The sequence below is a fragment of the Cervus elaphus genome, chromosome 9 (genome assembly GCF_910594005.1).
Source record: "Cervus elaphus chromosome 9, mCerEla1.1, whole genome shotgun sequence".
Classification (NCBI taxonomy): domain Eukaryota; kingdom Metazoa; phylum Chordata; class Mammalia; order Artiodactyla; family Cervidae; genus Cervus; species Cervus elaphus.
The window spans coordinates 87,079,815-87,089,580 of NC_057823.1; the positions used below are offsets into that span (position 1 = coordinate 87,079,815).

The following is a 9,766-nucleotide window of genomic DNA, read 5'->3' on the forward strand; positions in this document are numbered from 1 at the left end:
AAGGCAAGGATGTTACTCTAGGTTAATAACTTCATTCTAGTTCTTCATAGTGCTTTTTAAAGAAGTCTTTGCTCTTCTCTGAATTTTGTACTTATTTTATTGATGGCTTGATGTGAGTGTACTATCATTCTGATATGATTATTAGTCATTGCTGATTAAATATTTATTCAGTGGGAAGAATGATATGTTAAATAATGCTCCCCTTATTTGCTGATCAGCACTTCACACACACACACACACACACATATCTCATCCCACATAAACGGGTATAATTTTGGTATCTGACTATTACACATAGCCTAAAGTAAAAAAAACTGTCATTGTATCTGAAGACAACTAACTACTGATGAAAGAAATGACCACTTTTTCAAATACTACCTCTCAAACACTGACCCAACTTTAAAAAATCAGTCACTATCCATTATTTTCTTAACTTTTCTGACTTATAACTGATGAAATCTAAAGTAATGAATAGTTATATATTCCTGAACAAAAATTCATTGAGCTAAACTGGGTAAAAGTATAGGACAAGGCTATCTAATAGAAATACAATCTGAGTTACAAACACAAGCTACATATGAAATTTTAAAGTTTCTAATAGCTGCTTTTATAAAAAAGAAGAACAGATGAAATTAATGTTAATAGTATCTTAAGCAAATATCTAAAATATCATCATTTCCATATGTAACTAGTAAGAATTACTAGTGAGGTTTTACACTGGGTTTTTCATACTCAGTCTTCAACATCTGACTTGTATTTTACATTTACTACATCTCAGTTTGGCCCAGCCATATTTCTAGTGCTTAACGGCCACATGTGACTAGTGGTTACCATGTGGGACAGCACAGGCATAGAACATCAGATATCACAAAAGGCATTTGAGTTTCTTTCGGTTTCTTAAAAGTTTAAATGCTGACCCTATAGGTAAGATTTAAGTAAAATAAGTGAAAAAAAAGTATTTCTTGACCTATCTGGAAAAGTTAATAAATTGGCAATTTTTCCGGATTCAATAATAGGTGCTCCTGAAAAAATGTTTCAATAATCAATAATCATAAGAACTTTTCCAAGGTTCTTCCCAGAGATCATCACTAAGTTGATGATAATATGATTTCAGAGACTAGAAAGCAGTGGCAAATTTAGCTAATTCTGTTAATTCCAAAGATATTCTTGGAAAAAAAATTCTTTGCAGATTTAGTATATCAGGTTGTTGAGTTAGAATAGCAGAATTGAGAATATCTTGCAGAAACCAGATTTTGCTGAATTTCTTTATAACCAAAATCTGGGGGATGTAAATATACATTATGGACTGAGTGACTAAACTGAGGAAACCATTAATTTTTTTTTTAGAGGAGATTTAATTCCAGTCTCCTCAATTACAGAGAGATATTTGCCTTTTCTGAATGCTATTACAGAGAAAAAACAGAAAGAAAGGGTATGAATGGTTTAGCTCTGCCAACTGGCTGAGTCAAGAAAATGCCTTTTTCTCCCTGTTTGCTGTAATATTTAGAGATCACTTTTAGAAAGACCGAGTAGCAGGAATCACAAGCAAATTTGTAATAATTTCCAAGGATATCACAAGTACAAAGATATTTGGAATAAATAAGGAAGTATTATGTGAGCTCACAAACTCATTTATAAGCTTTCTATTCTCAAAAAAGTTTGAGACAAGTGTTTCATTTGGCGATTCCCCTACTTACCATTTATTAATTCTATTAATGGTCAAACACGATTTCTGAGAACCTATTCTCATTAGATAACTTGAACAAGTCCAAATTGTCAGCGATTAACAATAACCAATTTGTGAATTCAAGTGAAAAATTATCTATTATAAAATGGATCAGACTAATGGAAGAATGAGATCTTTACATGTACAGGGATGAAAGTGTCCTGTGAGATACGAAAACAAACAGCAACGAATAACTGGTGGTATATTACCAGTATACCCTCATTTGCTTCATTTACTGAGCCAATCAGTATTTTTTAGAACTCCTACTATAAACAAATTGCTTTTCTTAGAGGACGTAGGAACTCAAAAACAAATCAAATGTGAATTCTACATTTAAGGATTTATAATGTAGTAGGTGGAAAAAAGACCATAAATAACTATAGAGGAGACCTGAGAATTTTGAGAGCTCTGAAGACTGGAAAAAGATCAATAACCTCAGATATGCAAGTGATACCACCCTTAATGGCAGAAAGCAAAGAACTAAAGAGCCTCTTGATGAAAGTGAAAGAGGAGAGTGAAAAAGCTGGCTTAAAGCTCAACATTCAGAAAACTAAGATCATGGCATCCAGTCACATCACTTCATGGCAAATAGATGGGGAAACAATGAAAACGGTGACAAACTTTACTTTTTTGGGGGCCTTCAAAATCACTGCAGATGGTGACTGCAGCCATGAAATCAAAAGACGCTTGCTCCTTGGAAGAAAAGCTATGATCAACCTAGACAGCATATTAAAAAGCAGAGACATTATTTTGCCAACAATGCTCCATCTAGTCAAAGCTATGGTTTTTCTAATAGTCATGTATGGATGTGAGAGTTGGACTACAATGAAAGCTGAGTGATGAAGAATTGATGCTTTTGAACTGTGGTGTTGGAGAAGACTCTTGAGAGTCCCTTGGCTGGCAAGGAGATCCAGCCAGTCCATCCTAAAGGAGATCAGTCCTGAATATTCACTGGAAGGACTGATGTTGAAGCTGAAACTCCAATACTTTGGCCACATGATGCAAAGAACTGACTCATTCGAAAAGACCCTGATGCTGGGAAAGATTGAAAGTGGGCGGAGAAGGGGACGACAAAGGAAGAGATGGTTGGATGGCATCACCGAGTCAATGGACATGAGTTTGAATAAACTCCGGGAGTTGGTTATGGACAGGGAGGCCTGGCGTGCCGTAGTCAATGGGGTCACAAAGAGTCAGACATGACTGAGTGGCTGAACTGAACTGAAGACTGAAAATCAGCTTCAAGGGTAGGAGCTGGTATTGTCAGGAAAGGAGGCAGAGGCACTTCCCAGTAGATTTAAATAGATTTGAGCTGGGCCTTGATGAATGGAATGAACTGAGTCTTATGAAAAAAGAAGGTGTTTAGGTAGCGAAAATGCTAACAAAGGCAAGACTCTTGCAAGAACACAGGAAAAAGTCTGATCTGGAACTGGCGATATATGTCTATACATTTTTAAAAGATCTTGTTCTGCAGGGAAAAAGTTCTACCACATTAAGGTTTAGCCAGAAAAAAGGAAAATAACTTATTTGCAGCAAATGGGAAAGAAACTCAGTTTAAATAATATGAATTATAATTTTATATTCTCAGTAAAAAAATGTTTTCCAGTAAAATTTGGCTTTCTATTATTATTTTATAGCTGATATTATGCTTTTATGTTATCTATATCAGAGTTACAGACAATTTTCTTAGCAATTTCTTATATTACTTATAATTTTCTTAGTGATTTCTTATATTATGTATATGTTCACACCAAGTGTCTAAGATTCCTTGATAGTTTGCACTGAGGCCAATACATGATATTGTAAGATTGTAAATTTATGCCAATGATAATGTTAAATGACAGCAAATTATTTGTAATTTACATTTTCCTAACAACTAATAATTGTTATGAAACTCTTTTGCTATGTTTATAAGCTGTGCATATTTTCTCTTCTATGAAATATCAGCTTCCTTTTTGTGGCCTAGTTTTCTACTAAATCTTCTTTTGTCTTCTTTTTACTTATGAGATTTTTGGTACCTAGTTCCTAATCATTTTCAAACAAAATGTCTCTGCTGAAAATATTTCAGTTTGTAGCATATTTTTGTTTCCTTCATATGTATTTTGAGGAATAGAAAGTCTTAATTTTAATGCAGTTAAAGTTAGCAGTCTCTTCTTATAATTTATAATTATTTTTTGTGCATTGCTTAAAAAATTTATCCATATCCTGAGGTCCTATTTTTCTCCCAAACTTTTTGCCTAATGAATATATCTTTTTATGTCTTAGTTAAGAAATCCTTTCTATGATGTCATAAACATATTTTCTCTAGAAATGTTTACCCTTCACACTTAATTTTATTTCTTCAGTATTGGACTTTTGCTTATGATATTGGTAGAAACCTAACTGCCTTTTCCTTCTACATGGATAAGTAATTGTTATATCAATGTTAGAATAAAGCCACCACTAAGTTTTTTACCTACTACCAAGTATTCCTGTTAAATCTGAAACTTTAGAAAGAGGAGGATGTATACAAGCAGTCATAAGAATAAATGTAGATCAGCAATCAGAAGTTATTTGGCCTTTTTGTTAGTTTAACAGATAGTGCTGACTATGAAAGAGAAGGAAGAGTGATTTCTACTGCGGAGACAAGCATCTTTCAATGCTATATTGAAAGGGAGATGGTATAAGAAAGGAAAAATCAAAAAGGAAATGGGCGTCCATCAGGGTGAAGACAGTTAGATGGATCCTAAGTTCGAGTCATTTATAATATCCAGGATATTCATGAGTATGAATGTGGAATCAGAAACCATCAGAGCTTAACTTTAAAGTCTGCTTTTAAGAAGATCTTTATTTATTGTCCACTTTAATTCCTTCATCTTGTCAGATATACATGTAAGACACAGAGATATGAAGTGACTCTCCAAAAGACACATTGTGGGTTGGGGCAAAAGCTATGATTATAGTTCAGATTAGACTTGTCAGGGTAGTAGACCTATAGCTAAATAAAAATGATGGGGACACATGCTTTTGTTTTAATTCATCAACACAGTTTTTTAAAAATTTGGGCTTTTCTTTATTTGTTAAATGTATATGTACATGTAAAACATAGTATAATGCAAAAAAAAATGCATTTTGAAATTTTTCTTCTCTATGCCTCTACCAAGAAGGAAGTTTAAGCCTGAAGATAATTTCTATCATATTCTTAGCATGAGTGGATTTCCTCTTTTAAAGCTTATCAGTTGACTTCAGTGTGGAAAACATAGCAATAAAATATTTCTCTCTTGATAAACAAGTTGAACCTCCTCACCTTTGGTTAGCATGGATAGTTTTGTTTGGCTACTGACAAATAATAGTTTGAGGATAGTATAAAAGAGTAACCAAAAAATGCACACATTTAGCTTCACTAGATTTCTTTTATAGTTGATAAAATGTTACAAAGCCCACAAGCTATGATCCGTGTGTTTATGACTTGAGGTTCTATAACTTTATTTTCTCTTGTGGACAAAAAAGACAATAGTTATAATAATTTGTCTTATAGACAGAATTTTCATTCTTTGACAAAGACAGTCTGTCTGGTACACGGGTTATAGCACTTGACTGCCAGGAAATTATTTCCCAGGCTACTATCTACAAAAGCAACTTTTCTTTTACAAATACACATCAGCAGACTGGAACTCTGGGAAGAGCGTCTTCCTTTCTTCTTTAAAACAGAACTATTCTGCAAACACCCAGCAAGTCATCAACTTCTTAGGTTTATGAAGTACCATTTAAGTTGTTTCTTAGTTTTTTTTTGCATCCTTAAAACTTGACTCTATCTTAACATTGTTGCTATATCAAAAGAAGGACCTACACCACAAAGTGAGGCCAAGTCATTTTATGGGAACATGGGGACATGAAGCTAGCAGCAGCCTGCTCTAGCATGTGGACACTGGCGTTGGTAAGTCACATCTTGGAATCCTCCCTCTAGCTTATTACTGGCTTCCCGGGTGATGCTAGTGGTAAAGAACCCACCTGCAATCCAGGAGAACTATGAGATGCAGGCATTACGACTAGGACCCAACTCTGCCCACCAGTGTGTTGGCATCAGCAGTACTTGAATGTTCAACCCAGGTAGTTAACTGGGCAGAAACACAGCCCCATCAGCCAGCAGGCCTTCTGCCTTAAACCCCCTGAGCCCATAGCTGCCCTAGGAATGGCCGTGTCCACCAGAGGAGGCAGGACCCAGCAGCACATACCCATGCACTGGCGCTAGCCCCAGGGACCCCAGGGACCCCAGGGACCCCAGGGCACTGCATCCAGAGACCTTAGGACCCAGCTCTGTCCACAGTGGGCAGGCACCACCCCTGGGACCCCCTGCTCCCTGACTGTACCCACCAGTGAGCTGGCACTAGCCTCAGGATCAGCCCACCCACCAGTGGGCAGGAATTAGCCCTGGAATGCCCCGGGCCCCAGCTCCACCAACCAGCAGGCAGATACCAGCTCCGGGACCACTGCAGTCCCACAGCCTGCCATGACAGGACTCAGCCTGTCCACTGGCAGGATGGCATCAATCCTGGGACCACTTGGGCTCCAGTCCTGCCCACCATCAGGCCAACACCAGCCCTGAGACACCTTGGACCCTCAGCCAGCCATCCCAGGATTCAGCCTCAACCACCAGCAGGCTGGCACCAGCTTCGGGACCCCCTGGGTCCTACAGTCAGCTATGTCAGGAAAAGACCTCACCCACAAGAGAGTCAACACCTGCTCTAGGCGTCCCGGGGTCTGTAGTCGGGGACTCCAGGATCCAGCTCTGTTTGCTGGGGGGCTGGCAGAGCACCTGGACCTGGCTTCGCCCACTGAAGGTCAGGTGGCAGCCCCAGGATCTTGTGGGTGCTGACACCACCCATCAGCAGGTAGACACCAACCGCAGGCCCACCACAGCTCTTCAGCCTGCCCTGTCGGGACCCAGCCAGCCCACCAGCAAGCTGGCAGCAGCTCTAGGATGCTATGGGTCCTGGTCCCACCAAACAGTAGGCCAACAGCAGCTCCGAGTTACCTTGGGCCCCTTGACCAACTGCCTGGGATCCTGCCCTACTCACCGGTGGAACAGTACCAGCTTTGGGACATCCTAGGACCTGCAGCCAGTCATATTAGGAATTGACCCCAGGTATCAGCAGGCTGACACTAGGAATTGACTGGGAATCCTGACCTCACAACTACCCACCCCAGAACCTGTTCATGCGTACCAGTGGGCCAGAACTAACCCTGGGATCCCCCAGGGTCCCATATCCAGCAATCTCATGACACAGCCCTGCCAACCACTGGCCAATAGTCTCCGCACAAGGCAGAGCCTGGCAGCCAACTGGACCAGGGGTCAGCCATGCCTACCAGACCACCCACAGTAGTCAGCCTGCCACAACAGAAGGACTACAGAGTCCAAAACAGGGGGGGCCACTACAGAATATGGCTCAGAAGACCAGAGGGGAATGTACTGCTAAGATGCACAGGATGTCTCCTAAAAAGGCCACTTCTTGAAGCTGGGGAATGTAGTCAACCTATGAGATACATCGGAATAGATACAGCAAATTAAGCAAAAAGAGATGACAGAAAAACATGTTTCAAAGGAAGGAATAAGACAAACCCTCAGAAGAACTACATGAAGTGAAGATGGTAATGATCATAAAGATTAGCAGAGACTTGAGAGAAGAATAGATGAATGCAGCGAGTTTAACAAAGAGTTAGAAGACATAAAGAAGAACCAAACAGAGCTGATAAATACAAAATTGAAGTGAAAAAAAATACACTAGGAGGAATCAACATATATTAGAAGATACAGAGGAATGAGAATGAATCAATAAGCTGGAAGGCAGAATAGTAGAAATCACTGAAGCTGAACATAAGAAAAAAATTAGGACAGTTTAAGAAATCTCCAAGACATCAAGCATATTAACATTCACAATATAGGATCCCAGAAAAAGAAAAAAGAGAAAGGAGCAGAGAATATATTTGAACATAATAGCTGAAAACTTCCCTAACTTGAGAAAGAAAACAGATATCCAGGTCTAGGAAGCACAGAGTCCCACCCTGGATCAACACAAAGAGGGTCAAGCCAAGACAGACTGTAATGAAAAGGGCAAAGGTTGACTATAAAGAGGATGGTAAAGCAGCAAGGGAAAAGCAACAAATTACATACAAGGGAATTCCCATAAGGCTGTAATCTGAGTTTTCAGCAGAAACTCTGCGGGCTGGAAGTGGATGGCACAATATATTTAAAGCAATGAAAGGGGAAAACCTACAACCAAGAATACTCTACTTGGCAAGGCTTTCATCAGATTTGATGGAGAGATCAAAAAGTTTTACAGACAAGCAAAATCTAAAAGTTCACCACCACCAAATCGGCTTTATAAGAAGTATTACAGGGACTTTAATAAGTGAAAAAGGGAAGGGCACAACTAGAAATGTGAAAATTACAAAAGGAAAAAGCTCACTAATAAAGGCAAACACACAGCAAATGTAGTAAATCAACCACATATAAAGTTAGAAGGAAGGTTAAAAGACAAAAGTAGTAAAATTGTACACAGCCACAATAAGTAGTTATGGGATTTACAAAACAAAAATGTATAAAATATAATGTCAGAAACATCAATCATGGGGAGAGGGGAGTAAGATGCAGGTTTGTTGAAGTGCATTTGAAATTAAGAGAAAATCAACTTAAATGCATTTGTATAAATAGAAAGATTCCTATACATATAGACCTTATGGTAACTACAAACCCAAAATCTATAATATACACACACACACACATACACACACAAGAGAAGAAAATCTAAGAACCAACTAGTCATCTAATCATAAAGGAAAAGAACAAAAGAAGGAACAAAAAGGAACTATAAAACAACCCCCAAACAATTATCAACTGGCAGTAAGTACACACTTATTAATAATTACTTCAAATGTAAATGGATTACACACTCCAATGAAAAGTCACTGGGTGCTCTTCTCAGCTGGACCATGGAGGATGCCAAAGAGAAGAAAAAAGAAGGTTCCTATTGTGCCAGAAACCCTTAAGAAAAAGTGAAAGAATTTTGCAGAGCTTAAGATTAAGCACCTGAGAAAGAAGCTTGCCCAAGAGATGCCTTGAAAGGCAAGGAGAACACTTACCTGTGAAAGAGCTAAGCCCTGTCACATAGAGTACAAGCAGATGTATAGAACTGAAATTTGAATGAATAGGATGGCAAGAAAAAGCAGCAACTTTTATGTACCCACTGAACCCAAATCTTCATTTGTCATCAGGATCAGAGGTATCAATGGTGTGAACCCAAGGTTTAAAAGTGTTGCAGCTTCTTTGCCTCCATCAGATCTTCAATGGCACCTCTGTAAAGTCAACAAGGCTTCAATTAACATGCTGAGAATTGTGGAACCATATATTGTATGGGAGTACCCAAACCTGAAGTCAGTAAATGAATTTATCTACAAGCATGGTTACGGCAAAATCAGCAAGAAGCAATTTGCCCTGACAGATAACAAGGTGATTGCTCGATCTGTGGCAAATATGGCATTATCTCCAAGGAGGATCTGATTCATGAGATCTCTACTGTTGGAAAACATTTCAAAGAAGCAAACAACTTCCTCTGGACCTTCGAATTGCATTCTCCATGAGATGGAATGAAGAAAGAGACCACTCATTTTGCAGAAAGTAGAGATACTGGCAACAGGGAAGATCAGATCAACAGGCTTAATAGAAGGATGAACTAAGATATCTATTACGATTATTTCTGTAATCTGGTTAGTTAATAAGCAGAGACAGCTTTAAAATTGAAAAAGAAGTCATAGAGTGGCTGCATGAATACAAAAATATGATCCATATATATGCTGCCCACTAGACTCACTTCAGATCTAAAAATACACACAGACGGAAAGTGGTGGATGGAAAAGGTATTCCATCCAAATGGAAAGGAAAGGACAGCCAGGGTAGCAATGCTTACGTTAGAAAAAATGACTTTAACACAAAGACTGTAATAAAGAAGGATGTTACCTAATGATCAATGCAAGAAGAAAACATAAAACTGTAAATATATATCCATG

At 38.5% G+C, this 9,766-nt stretch overlaps 1 pseudogene; it reads left to right on the forward strand.

Annotated features, from left to right (window-relative positions):
• The first annotated feature begins 8,699 nt into the window (after positions 1-8,699).
• LOC122700821 lies at positions 8,700-9,436 on the forward strand (annotated as a pseudogene).
• Positions 9,437-9,766: the final 330 nt, after the last annotated feature.